This window comes from Petaurus breviceps, unplaced genomic scaffold (assembly GCF_028583685.1).
Source record: "Petaurus breviceps papuanus isolate PSGF00001 unplaced genomic scaffold, PetGlider_PUasm1.0 64, whole genome shotgun sequence".
Lineage (NCBI taxonomy): Eukaryota > Metazoa > Chordata > Mammalia > Diprotodontia > Petauridae > Petaurus > Petaurus breviceps.
Window position 1 is genome coordinate 8,097,248 of NW_027186428.1, and position 13,797 is coordinate 8,111,044.

General features: G+C 40.7%; 1 long non-coding RNA gene across 11 annotated transcripts in view; it reads right to left on the reverse strand.

Annotated features, from left to right (window-relative positions):
- Positions 1–331: 331 nt before the first annotated feature.
- Positions 332–13,797, reverse strand: part of LOC138173782 (uncharacterized) — a 39,711-nt gene continuing 26,245 nt past the window's right edge. For all 11 annotated transcript variants that reach the window (XR_011171530.1, XR_011171523.1, XR_011171528.1 and 8 more), the window contains 3 exons: positions 12,340–12,390; positions 7,296–7,378; positions 332–6,377 (listed from right to left, as the gene is read on the reverse strand). This is a non-coding gene — a long non-coding RNA (uncharacterized lncRNA). The remainder of the gene's footprint in view (positions 6,378–7,295; positions 7,379–12,339; positions 12,391–13,797) is intronic.

Below are 13,797 nucleotides of genomic sequence, written 5' to 3' on the forward strand. Positions count from 1 at the left end.
GGGAACTATAGGTAAGATTATCTTAATTGGGTCTGGGCATGGTGAGCTCTGGAATGGTATAATGAGAGAGAAGAATCCTGAGAATTATAGTTGAGGCTAGATCAGCTACAATGAAGTAATTCCAGTCCATTCTATTTGTTTCAAGAAACATTTATTAAGTGTCTATTATGGCAAGGAATTATGATAGGGATACAAAAAATGAAAAATCATTCATTTATGGCCCTAAAGGAACTTGGGATATACAAGGAGTAGATCAACATACACAATTGGTACACAGTTATGTGTAATGCAAAATAGAGTATGATGGAAACAAAGTAGAGACAAAATAAAGTTTAAGTTTGGAGCAGAATTTATTACATCTCAAACAATTAAAAAAAATAGAAGTGACAATGATAATAAACAGAAAAAGCAACAGTTAAAATAGACATGGTTAAAAGAAAATAAACAAAGAAACTACAATACACTTAAAATGTACTTTAAATAATAAAACAGAACAGATGCTTAATATGTGAGCACTGAACAAAATGGCATCTGAGTACTTAAAGAAAAACTAATCAGATTACAACAGACAAACGTAGTAAAGTAGAAATATTAAATACATTTTAATTAAATATAAAACAATAAGAATTACAATAAAAATGTGTCTCAAATGAAGAATTTATACTTAAGTGGAGTCAAAATAATTTAATTTTAAAGAATTGGTGGGTAAAATAATAATAAATACTATAAGCAAATAAAAATTCATAAGAGCAATAATTCATTCTATAGTATTAAGATTTGATATATATATATTTTTTTTTTTTAAAAAGTTGTTCATTGTAGATGGCTTCATACATAATCTTTTCCTAGTAGCTTCATGTTTGTTGATGACTGCCAAGTTCTTAATTAAAATATTTATTTGCATATATAATATAATATAATGTAATGTAATGTAATTAATATAATATAATATAATAAAAGTGACTTTCAGTTTGGGGGATCCAAGAAGGCTGCATGGAAGCCTATGCTAAGTTAGTCTTGAACTAAGATAAAAATTGCAATAAAATGTGAAGGTAACGTTTTCTTGACAAGAGAGAGGATCAGATTCTATGTATTTAGGCAAGAGATGGCAGAATGGGAAGACTGGAAAGAGATTCCAGTCCAGTTTGATTTGAACAGAGAGTGTGTGAAGAGAGAAATGTAAAATAAAGCTGGAAAGGTAGGACAGAGTCATACTGTGAAGGCCATTACATGCCAGGCTTACTTTATATTTTATTCTAGGGGTAGTGGGGAGCCATAGAAATTTTGAGTAGCAAAGAGACAAGGTTAATTCTGTGCATCAGAAAAACAATTCACTCCATACTATTAAAGAATTTTCATAGGAATTATATTTCATTCCGTATCAACATATAATTTCTGCACATATTTACTATAATCCCAGCACAATGCATTATGATATGAATGAAACTATCAAGCAAGGCAAATCATTGGGGGAACACAGGAGAAGAAGGCAAAGTAACTCCCATTTATATACTTGTACATAGATCATTTCTTTTTTACTTCTTTCCCTGCTCACTTTTTACTCTGAGCTTTCCTCGTGTTCCCAAAGTTGGTTATGGTTAAATGTAATATACCATGCCAACTAGTGTTAATTTATTGCCAAAGAAATGTCTGGAATTTGAATGAATATGATTGGAAGAAAAGTGTTTTTCTGCTTACTAGAAATAAAATGATACTTTTGATATATGTACCAAATTACAAGGACAAGGAACTGGTGTTTCCATCAGAGTCTTCACTTCTTTTTTAATGTATTTAATACTGGCTGATCCTTTAGCTGTAGCTGCTGCCTTTGAAAATCTTAAAAAGGTAGTATCCTCATACATTACAGCATTCAGGCCTTGGAGGAAGGGGAGTTTTTTGCTGAACAGAATGATTCCTTACTCCTATAAAGTCAAAAAGAAACTAGACATATAGCCTGAACTTGGGAGAAGGGAGATTAAGATTCTAGTGCTTCTTCTGATAACAATTGTTCTAATACTCTATGCTAGAGGGTCTTTTTAAGTTCTATTTCCCTGCATGCTATGTCCTATGGTCTCATTAAGCCCTAATAAGGTATATTGTTAGGTTCTTTCCACATTCATAATCTATCACTGAAAATTTGTTTCAGGTACTTGCTGTGGGGTCTGGAAAGAAGGCAGACAGGGATAATAGAGGTGAGAAAGTCAAATTTATGGAGTTTTTTTTTTAAGTGCCTGGCCACTCGGGGATTATGTGAGCAAATGACAACTGGGGCAGGATCCTTACGGAGTGGCCTGAACTCATCCCTTTGAAATCTTATTGTTCTTATCTGTCAAAGGGGATTAAATAACTTTGATGCTCTGATCCATAGAGTTAGAAGATCCAAGCCCTAAATTTGTGATATAAATTCAGCTTTAGACTCCGGCACTGGGCAGGAAGAGAGAAGATGGCATGCCACCCTCAGGAATATAGACATGGGTGAATAGGGGGAGCAAGAATGGAAGCACCAACATCCAGCTTGTTTTCCAATTATACCCAAACTACAGTTCAGGCAGAGAACAAGGAGGGTTCTCTGCTTTTATATAAGCCTGCTGTGCTTTGTGTCATTGAAGAGGGATAACGGTGGGGCAGATCCTCCTTGTGTTGAGAAGATTATCGGATAAGAGAGGAGAAATACATCAAAATGTGACACACAGTTTCCAATTCTATCCCTTATTCCTGTTAAATGAAAATATCTCTCTCCAGATTCTTTCCTAGCTTTGTAGCCTCCTCAGGATATTAAAACCAACCCACTGAAAAAGTGTAACATCTAAATTTACTCTCTCCAGAGTGTGATAAATGCCGAAACAAATGCACAGTAGTTTGAGTCACAACAGGTCATGAGTTACATGCTTTTGAGTCACTCAGTGTGTGTTCTTAGGCAAGAAGATGGAGGAAATAAGCCATCTGCTCAGTAACTCATGAATTACTATTTTCTGAAAAGCCAAACTGGAACAGAATACTTTATTGTTGTTATGAAATGCTATTTCCAACTTTGAAAATGTGAGCAAAAACAAAAATGAAAGAAAAAAAGGTTTACTTTGGCTCACATGGCTCCTGTGTAGGAGCTGTAGCCCCTGAAAGTTGATGCTTAATTTGAAATAGTAACATGAAAGGAATACTGGCTTTAGACACAAAAGGCTTAGAACTGAACTTTAGTTCTCTTCAAGTCATTTTTCTTGTCTTTATAATGGGAATATTAATTCTTGCACTATATATATCTCAAAACCTTAAAACACTTTATTCAGATGTAGTCTGGTCATGGAATTTCAAAAATTAGGACAATTTCCAATGTGGAAACTCCTTCCATTGATGCAGACTGTTAGATTACCTATAACTTCTGGTCTTAAAGGGTTTTCTGTGTGGGGGATAAAGACCCCAAAGACCCCTTACCCAAATAAAACTCAGAGGTTTCTCCAGGTAGAAACAGAAGCTATTTATTTCTAAGCAAATCTCGGGAGAGTTGGGAATCACCTACCCAGAACAGGCACTGGTGCAGGGAGGCAAAGTACAGAAATCAGGCAAGCAGTTATATACCCTTGTACAAACAATTCTAGGACAACCCAAAAACCCCAAATCCCCTCCCCAGTATGCGGACCTTCATTCCCATTCATGGGAAAGTGTGTCCTTACAAACTTTTTACACAATACAAATGCATATTTCAATTATTTTCATTATTTATCAGAAGTAAGCTATTACAGATTACATGTTACTTTTTCTCGTTTACCAAAAGTAGGCAATTACAGAAACACCTGGCAGACACATTGTTTGTTGCCAAAAGTAAGCAATTTACAGATTACTCGTTGCTTTTCTCATTTATCAAAAGTAGGCAATTACGGAAACACTTGGCAGACATATTATTTATTGCCTTTGTTTTCCTCAAGACTGGGTATTTTATAGAAAAATAAAATTTGGGCCTATCAGGATTAAAGCCTAGCTCCAGTTTGGTGACTGTCTCCTTTACTTTATGAGAACATACTCACTTCTTCCACTCAACCCCTCCTTTTTCTTTGATACTTGAAAATTTCTCACACCAAGATTGGTAAGTTTCTCTGGCTCTCCTATTAATTTCTTCTATCCCTCCATCAGGGCCCAACCTTTCTTCTTTTTGATCAACCAACTCCCATTTTTGTCCTTTTAAAATCATTAGATGGACAGACCCATTGGTGGAACCATCAAATCTAATCAGTTTGGGGAGGGTCTTCTGTATAGTGCTTGTAATTAGTTGCATCATACAAGGGAGGCATACGGGGAGCAATATAATTCCACTTGCTGCTATCAGCAAGAACTATAATGCTTGCTTCCACCAGACTCCTTCGAACCAGGACCACCATGGTGGATTAAGTGGAGAGGACGAATTCTGCATTGGAACATGGGAAAGTTCTCTAATTTCTTGGTTAATATCTCTAACAGTTTGTTCCACATTACTTTTTTTTTTTTAAGCAATCAGGGTTAAGTAACTTGCTCAAGGTTACACGGCCAGTTGTTTCTGGGTGTGGTGCTAAGTATCTGGGCCCGGATTTGATCCCCAGGTCATCCCGACACTGGAGCTGGTGCTCTTACTCGCTGAGCCACCTGGCTGCCCCTGTCCCACATTATTTATCTTCATGCAGCAAGTAGATAGGTTGAGTTTACCACAGAACCCTCCCTCCTCTCCTAGAAGATAATCTAATACCAGCCTATGTTGTAAAATAGCCTCTTGACTTAAGTCTGCAAATCTGGATACTAAGTCAGTAGTTTGAATGGTTTGGTTAGCAATGATTTCAACAACTGCTTGGAGTCTAATGATCCGATTTAGCATATAAACTGGGGTTTGGTAGCCCCAGCTTCCATCTTGTGCCCATATTGCAGGCCCATATTCTTTCACAATCCTTTCAGGTGGTCAAATGTCCCCCCACCCATTTATATCCCCTATACTGGCAAAAGGAGCATCAATGGCTTGTTTTTCCCTTTCTAAATCATCATGATTTTTATTCCTAAGTGTTTACCTTCCTGTCCTGGGAGAAAGAAAAATTTGGGTTTTACTAGTCCAGTATGGCAACTTCCAATCCAGTCAGGGGGAAAATGTGTGTAGGTGGTGAGGCCACACACCCAATAGTGTCCTTTTAGAGACAGTCGGGGTACCTTACTCTGTGGGAAGATTGTGGATACATTGCCATGGATGATGGGGTAATACTGTAGGTCCTCAAATCCTAGAAGTCCTCCCCAAAAGATATATTGGTCTTGTTATATTGGCGCCTCTATAACTGAAAATCTGCTTTCCACCGACACCACTCAACCTTGCTTCTAAATGTCCCAGGGACTCTGGGATCTGTTTTATGATCCTGGCTCCAAAACTCTTGAAAGTATCCCAAGTGGGAATTATTATCCCAACCCCAGGGTTGATGACTCCCTAATTCTAAGGTCTTGATACTTAAATATAGTGATTAGAATATGAGATTCAGAGTTGCTTTTGGTGGTTACCTGGAGGGGAGTATGGCAAGAATGAAAAATGCAATTCACCCAAATACCAGTGCTGAGCTGGATATGCATGGAACTCCAGCACTGCTTTACAATAGAACAGTTATAGGTTATTACCTCTCCCTTTAAGAGTCCACTTGCACTGACTCCAACCTAAATCCTTCCCCTGATCATCCTGGCTAAGGCAATATTCCCCTGTCCTAGTCACAGTAAGGGGCCAGGCATGTTCTTCTGACTTATTCCAGAACCCAGTCCCATTGTGGACAGAGAACCTGTTACCAAGAAGCCACTCAGGTCTAAGAGGAATGGGGACCCAAGGCCAGGATTCTAATTGCTGAGGTCCCCCACAAATCCAACAGTTAGTGAGGTTAAAGGCATTAGCTATGGTTTGAATTAAAACTCAAAAACTGTTATCCTGAGGTAGCTAAAGGATTGGGGCGGGCTGTACCAGGAACACTGTAAGGAGAAGGGTCAGCGGTGGTATGATTAGTACAATGAAATGATTCCAGGCAGGAGGGAGAAAGCAATTACTCAAAAGAAAATGGAAAACAACTACAGTAAGGCTAATACATAAAAGGAGAAAGGCACATAGAACTTTGCCTCCTCTTATCAGAATACAATAATGATTCTGATTACAGAAAAAAATTAGAAATGAGGGGGGAGGGGGCAGTGTGCTTTGAGGCGATTGAAGTTCTCACACCCACACAGGAGGCAATCCAGAGTCTCAGTGTCTCACGTGTCTGGGTTGGGACCATGTCAAAGGCACAGCTTCAAATTCTCAGGTTCAGTGGATTCAATGGTCCAGGTGACAGGAGGTTCAACAGGTTCCTTTACACGAGTATGATGAGTCCAACCCCTCTCCTTTATCTAGACCACAGTATCTGAGAACAACAGAATTTGAAAAGGACCATCCCAAATTGGGGTTAGCTTTTATTCCCTCCAAGCCCTTATTAGAACCCAATCCCCTAACTGGTATTTGTGGACGGCAAATCCCAAAGGTGGGGTTTGACCGATTATCCCCTTAGCTTGCAGAGAATGCAAATGTTTTGTTAGGGACGTTATATATTCTCTTAAAAACCTATCCTTCTGATCAAATACTGGGTCCAAATTCCCTCCACCTTTATCAGGGTAGGGGTGTCCAAAAAGGAGCTTGTAAGGGGAGAGTACTATGTCCCTTCGAGGCTTGGTCCAAATTCTGAGGAAAGCCAAGCGTAGACATTTAGTCCAGGGCAAATGAGTTTCTAAAGCCAATCTAGTGAGCTGTTTTTTAATTTCCTGATTCATTCTTTCAACTTTGCCTGATGAGGGAGGGTGCCAGGGAGTATGAAGCTCCCAGATAATATCCAAGGCCTGGACTAGGGACTGTGGAATCTGTGTGGTAAAATAATTTCCCTGATATGAGTCAATCCTTTCCCCCATCCCATACCTAGGAATAATTTGTTCTAGCAAAATTTTACTGATAGCTGGGGCAGCTGCACAGGGTAAAGGAAAGGCTTCCACCCAGGTGGTCAAGTGGTCCACTATGACCAACAAGTATTTGAGGTGTCCTAAAGGGGGTAGTTCTGTAAATCCGCCTGTATGCTCTGAAAAGGCCTTAGGCCTGGGAGCTGACCTCCAGTCGGAGCTCAGTGCAATGCTGTCTTGTTTGTCCTTTAACATACAAGACACCTGTTCACCAATTACCGTGGTAAGGTATAGAGGCCAGATGTTACATACTGAGTTAAGATAGCATCGCATAGGTTCTGGACATCCCAATGACTGCCTTGATGTAGATATTGAAGGACTTGCTTAATACTTGCCTTGGTTAGTACCTTGCTTCCGTCCTGGAAGAGCCATCTTCCATCCTGTTCCTATGCTCCCAGAGCCAGTGCCTTTTGCTTTTCTGTTTTGGTAAGGGAGGAAGAAAGGAGACTCAGAAGGATTAAAATCAACAACTGACGACTCCGATTCTGCTGACTCTACCCTCTGCCTCCTCATCCGCAAAGCGATTACCCCTAGCTTCAAAGGACTGCCCGGCTTGCTAGCCACCTACATGTACTACAGCTATAGCCTCAGGTAACAATATATTCTCTAAGATTAGGGTGATCAGGGTATAGGTACCAGCTCTTTCCCTATGCTACTGACCATCCCTTTTTCTTCTCAAATCTTCCTGAACACATGTGCTATTCCTCAGTATAGATATTACCCTCAATTTTCTTTAATAGTTTTAGAGCCTGGTTCAGGGCATAAAGCTCACAAGTTTGAGCTGACCAATTCTTAGGCAATGGTCCTGCTTCAACAAAGGATTCTCGGTCCTCATCAATTATGGCATACCCATTTCTTCTTTTTCCCTCTATTACTCTGAAAGAACATCAATGAATAAATCTATTCCTCCAGGAATAGGAGATTACTGCAAGTATCCCTGAATGCTGGTTTGGAGGCTGATGAAATCCACACAATGATGTTCTAGCTCAAGGTGGTCCTTGCCTCCCGATGTCAGGAAGGAGGCAGGATTCAAGTTATTATCCTGAGATAAGACCAAATCATCCTTTTCCAATAGAATGGCCTCATATTTCAGGATCCTAGAATCTGTGAGCCACCACCCTGTTCTGATTTAGGATGGTTCTTACTTGATGTGGAACCCCTACAACCAAACTTCCCCTGAAAGTCAGCTTTCTACTTTCTTCTACCAATGTGGCCGTAGCTACTACTGCCTGAAGATATGTTGGCCATCCTCAGGCCACGGGTTCTAGGAGCTTTGAAAGGAACTCCTTTGCCCTCCTCTTTTCTGCACTGAAACCCCTAGAGCCACCCCCTTATCCACATTTACAAACAAGCAAAAAGGTCTTTTTAGGGAGGGAAGGGCAAGAACAGGAGGGGAGACTAGGATCTGCTTCAGTTTCTTAAATCCCTCTTCACCTTCTGAATCCCACCTAATTTTGTTGGGTTCCTTTTCCAATAAATATTTGCATATAGGTTTAGTCAGGGTAACCTAAGAATCAATCCAGTTCCTACAATACCCTACTAGTCCCAGGAACCTTTGAAGCTCCCTTTCCCTTTCTGTCCTTGGGAAGGGAGCCCCAAAAATTCCTGTGACCCATTCTGGGTCTAACATTTTTTGTCCCTTACTGATTTAATGTCCCAAATATATGACCTCTCTCTAAAAATTGGAGCTTGCTCTTTGATACTCTCAATACCCCTGATCCCAAATAATTTAATAGCTTGACAGAACCTTTGCTAACTTTCTTCTTTTCTTTCCCTGTCACCAATAAGTCATCCACATATTGCAAAACTTGAGTTTTAGGAGGAGATTGGAATTTTTACACTATTTTTTCTGTCCAAACAAATTTGGGGACTCAGTATACCCTGGGGAAGAACCCACCACCTATACTGCTGTTTTCTTTCGGTCTCTGGATCTTCCGACTCAAATGCAAAAAGGTTTCTGCTTCCAGGGCCTAAGGAAGAGGCCCAAAAGGCATCTTTCAAATCGGTAACACTAAACCATCTGATGTCCTCTTTTATCCTCCCCAGGATGACATATGGGTCAGGGATCACTGGATGGGAGGGAAGGACTATTTTATTGATTTCCCTTAAGTCCTGGACCAGGTGGTACATCCCATCTCCCTTTCAAACTGGCAGAATGGGAGTATTGAAGGGGGAAATGCAAGATTCGAGAAGTCCTCCTTCCACTAAACCCTGGACCACTCGCTGGAGTCACTGCATTCCCTCCAATGATACAGGGTATTTCCTTACCCTCACCACCACTGTAGAGTGTTTTAGCTTAATCTTGAGAGGTTCTACATCAACTCTTCCTCTATTAGAGGAGCCGGCCCATACCTCAGAACAAATTTAGCATTCCTCATTTTCCCTCATATTTAACATTTAAATCGGAATTATCTGGGTTCCCCTGGTCATCAATTGAATAGCCAATTTTGTGATCAAATCTCTTCCTAATAGGTTTAAACTTGCTTCTGGGACTAGAAGTAATTGGATTAGGGCAAGTTCCCCTTGATATTCCACTTTCAAAAACTCAGAAAGGAGAACAATAAATTTTTCACCCTTTACCCCCAGATATTGAGGAGATCTTGGAATAGCTTAATTCCTTGTGGTAAATGAGTTACAGATGACCTGGCAGCTCTGGTGTCAATTAAAAACACCATTTCTTCTCCATTAGGTCCCACCCTTAAATTTATCAAGGGCTCTAGGTGGGCTACATCATTGAACCTGATACCCCTAGTCTTCTGTCAGGTAACAGATCTTCGGATTAATCTGCCACTGTGGTTAATTCCTAGCCATATGTCCCTCCTTTCTACATTCCCAACACACAAGGGGACCCCTCCTTTTTTCCTTCTTCTCCCACCGTAGGGGTGCTTCCCCTTTGTTCCCTATCTCCCTCATACTCTGGGACCTTTTCCACCCCTCAGAATCTTTCTTGCAATCCATAGTCTGGACAACATCCTGGACTGTCTGAACCATGAACCTAGTATTAAGCTTAGCTTTCTGCCTCTGCTTTTCCTCGTCTCTCCTCAAATAGATGCTGGTAGCCTCTTCTAATAAACTTTCTAGGGTTCTGGTGTTCCACCTATCTATTTTCTGAATTTTTCTACTGATATCTGGCCATGCATTAGTCATGAATTTAGTTTTAGCATGGTTTCCATGGCAGGATCATTCATATCTAAGCCTGAGTATTTGCCCATGTTCTCTTTTAGCCTCTCTAAAAAGGTCGTTGGTGATTCTTCCTTCTCCTGGATCACCTCAAAGGGTTTTTGGTTTTTTTTTGTTAATATTTTGAGGCTTTGAAACTGCAGTCCTAATTCCTGTAAGTATAAGATCTCTAAGGTCTTGCATATGAGCTCTATGAGCTGCATCATTATGGTCCCATCTAGGGTCGAGTGGGGTATTTTTGGTCTGCGGGCACCACTCCGGCCACGGGCGAGTGTCTCCGCTCCCACGCCACCATAGCAGCATTTCTTATCATTCCCCTTTCTTCACGGGAGAACAAAACATCGAAGACATACGTCAATTTAGTCCAAGTGTAAATACCTGGACCCAAGAATTGATGTAGCTGCTCTGAGAGGCCACTTGGGTCCTCCATCAAAATCTTCATTTCCTTTTTAAAATTTCTAACTTCGGAAACACTCAAAGGAACATTCACAAATCCCAGGACTCCCTGAGCCAGAGGGACTTCCCTTAAGGGGAACATAGTGGGTCCCAGGGCACAAGTAGGTGTGGCAGGGGAATATCCTGGATTGTAACGTGGGAGCTTGGACCCAAGGGAGGGGGTACAATGGATGGTTTTGGCTCCAAAGGGAGGTTTTGTTGATCCTTTAAGAGCTGCCTCCATTCCCTCAGCAGAGGACCGGGAGGAGGGGGCTCTTGTAAATTAACAAGGTCTCTCCCTGGGTTGTCTCCAGAGAGACCTGGATCAGGGTCTAGAACCTCCGGGGGGGGGGGGGACTGCCACTGTGGTCAGAGGAGGAGGAGGAGCATAAGGTGGGGGCAAAGAGAGAAGAGGGTCCCAAGGATGAGACTTAACCTCCTTCTTCTCCTTCTTTACCACCATCTGTCATGTCCCTGACACCCAGAGTGCTGCACAGGTACTCTCCTCTGGACTAAAAGGTTCCTTATCATTTACATACAAATTTAGCTTCTGACATATCCAATCTTGGGAGGAGCTAAATTTCGGCCAGATAGTGCCACCTCCTATATCCTTCTGACCCCAAACAAGACAATATTTGATCATCTTTTTTCTATCTTTCCCTTTATATTTTGGTAGTTTGTTCAAATTTTTCAATAGATTTTCTAAAGGACTATCTACAGGTACCTCATATTTGTGCTCTGACCATGCAGGCTTGAATTGTACCCCTCTGATCTCTGAGGGGTTTCCAGGAGTCATTACCAAGCTCCCCAGCTCAACTATAGACTCAGCCAAATTATCCAAGGAAGGTTGCCCTACCTCCTCCGTCACCTGGGAAGCTTCTTCAGTGGTGTCCTTTTCTTGAGGTATCACACTTTTTAGTATACGGATTTCACTAAAATCTGCTCTGATGCTAATTACCCCCAGACCCTTGAGTGCTTACATTTGGATTGCACATTCACAACTTTCATGACTACTCTTGTCCACTGGCCCCAGTTTCCTTTTTCTAGCATCAGAGCCCTAAGGAAGGTTCTGTTTCTTCTGAGTCCCTCTTTTCAGGTTTATCTCAATAAACAGGTGGTGGCTCCTGTCCAAACTCCAAGACCCTGGAAAATCTCAGGTGCACACTCAGCCTCGCTTCCTGGAAGGGAAGCCCCCTCCTCAAATAAAGAGAAACCCAGACGAGGCCCCCAAAACTGTGTGGGATAAAGACCCTAAAGACTCCTTATCCAAATAAAACTCAGAGGTTTCTCCAGGTAGAAACAGAAGCTATTTATTTCTAAGCAAGTCTTCTGAGAGTTGGGCATCACCTACCCAGAACATACACCAGGATAGGGAGGCAAAGTACAGAAATCAACCCTTGTACAAAAAATTCCAGGAGAACCCAAAAACCCCAAATCCCCTCCCCAGTATGCGGACCTTCATTGCCATGGTGGAAAGGTGTGTCCTTACAATCCTTTTACCCAATACAAATGCACATTTCAATTATTTTCATTATTTATCCAAAGTAAGCTATTACAGATTACATGTTATTTTTTCTTGTTTACCAAAAGTAGGCAATTACAGAAACACCTGGCAGACATATTATTTGTTGCCTTTCTTGTTTTTCTCAAGACTGAGCATCTTATAGAAAAATAAAATTTGGGCCTATCAGGATTTAAGCCTAGCTCAAGTTTGGTGACTTGTCTCCTTTACTTTATGAGAATATTTTCGTGTGTTCCACTCACCTGTAGCACTGAGAGGTTGTAATTTGTTCATGGTTACATTATATACCTAACCTGAAATAATGAAAGAAAAGTTTTTAATTAAGCATGTAGTAGATACAAAGCACTGTGCTTAGGTAATATGGATACAAATTCAAAAGTAAAAGAGTCCCTACCATCAAGAAGTTTAAATTCTAAAAATAGAGAAAATATTTACAAGATAGTGGTAGATAGGGGAAGGAGGCTGGGAAGTCACAAAGATGGCATGGCAACAAAGGACAGGAAATTGACTTTCCCTTTCCCGAGACAATGGTGATATTAGTTTGACTACGTTCTCCAAGTAAAAGGTGGAAGGGAGGAGAAGATATGATGGAAAATCAGTGATAAGGATAGCTCAAGGTCCTAAGGTCTTCATAGGCATAGTCTCTGGAGATCTCATTTGGAAGAAGGAGAAGCAGCAAAAGGCAACTTTTTAAATGAGTGGGTGAAAAAAAAAAAACTGCTTGGTCCTGGATCTTAAACACAGGTCTTCCTATCTATAAGGCCAGCTTTCTGTCCATTATACCATACTGCCTCTCTAACACACTATGGACATATAAATTATTATGATTGTTGTTATTATTTGTCAGTGGTAGAAGAGGTCACAGGACATGTCCAAGAATAAAGTTAATGGGGATTTTACACTCATCTTTTTTATAGTTGTTCCAGAAACAATTCACATCTATCTTCTGTAGTCTTCTCATCTCTCCCTCAGATAAATCCTAAAAGTTTCCCCCAGCACCCTGATATATTTGTAGGAAGTCTCTGGATTCACTTTTCCAGAGGAAAGTTGCCTACATCTTCCCCCTCTGGTTTCCAGGGATATCCCAGAGGCAACTTTCTTTAGCTTATCTAGAGAAAATTAGCTTTAAGTTATACTGTTGGCTTGAGCCCCCATTCTGGTGTGTTCACCTTCATTTTAAAATATCAGTAATTAGGACTAACCAATTAACATCAATTAGCTTTTACAAAGGAATACTTACCATGAAGTTATAGCATATAAAGAAAAAGACTAACATTTCCTCCTCCTCTTGCTCCCCCACACCCCCACACACTTAAGGGCACGCTCTCTTCCATACCATCTCATTCTCTAGGGAGAATGGGCACAAACCTAATAATTTCTACCATAGCACTGGTCGCAACAAGGTCACTTCTCACTGTGACTTAGCTGCTAAATGAATCTCTCAGTTAGCACTGGCCTGTGTCACTCAGGTTATACCTCAGGGACTCACTGCTGGGCTGGCTGGCTATAAAAACCAACATGGACTCTAGTTCTCAGAAAACTGGTGACCTACCATCCTTATTTTTCTTTTTCTTTTTTTTTAATTTATTAAGCAATCAGGGTTAAGTAACTTGCTCAAGGTTACACGGCCAGCTATTTCTGGGTGTGGTGCTGAGTGTCTGAGCCCGGGATTCGATCTCCAGGTCGTCCCAACACTGGAG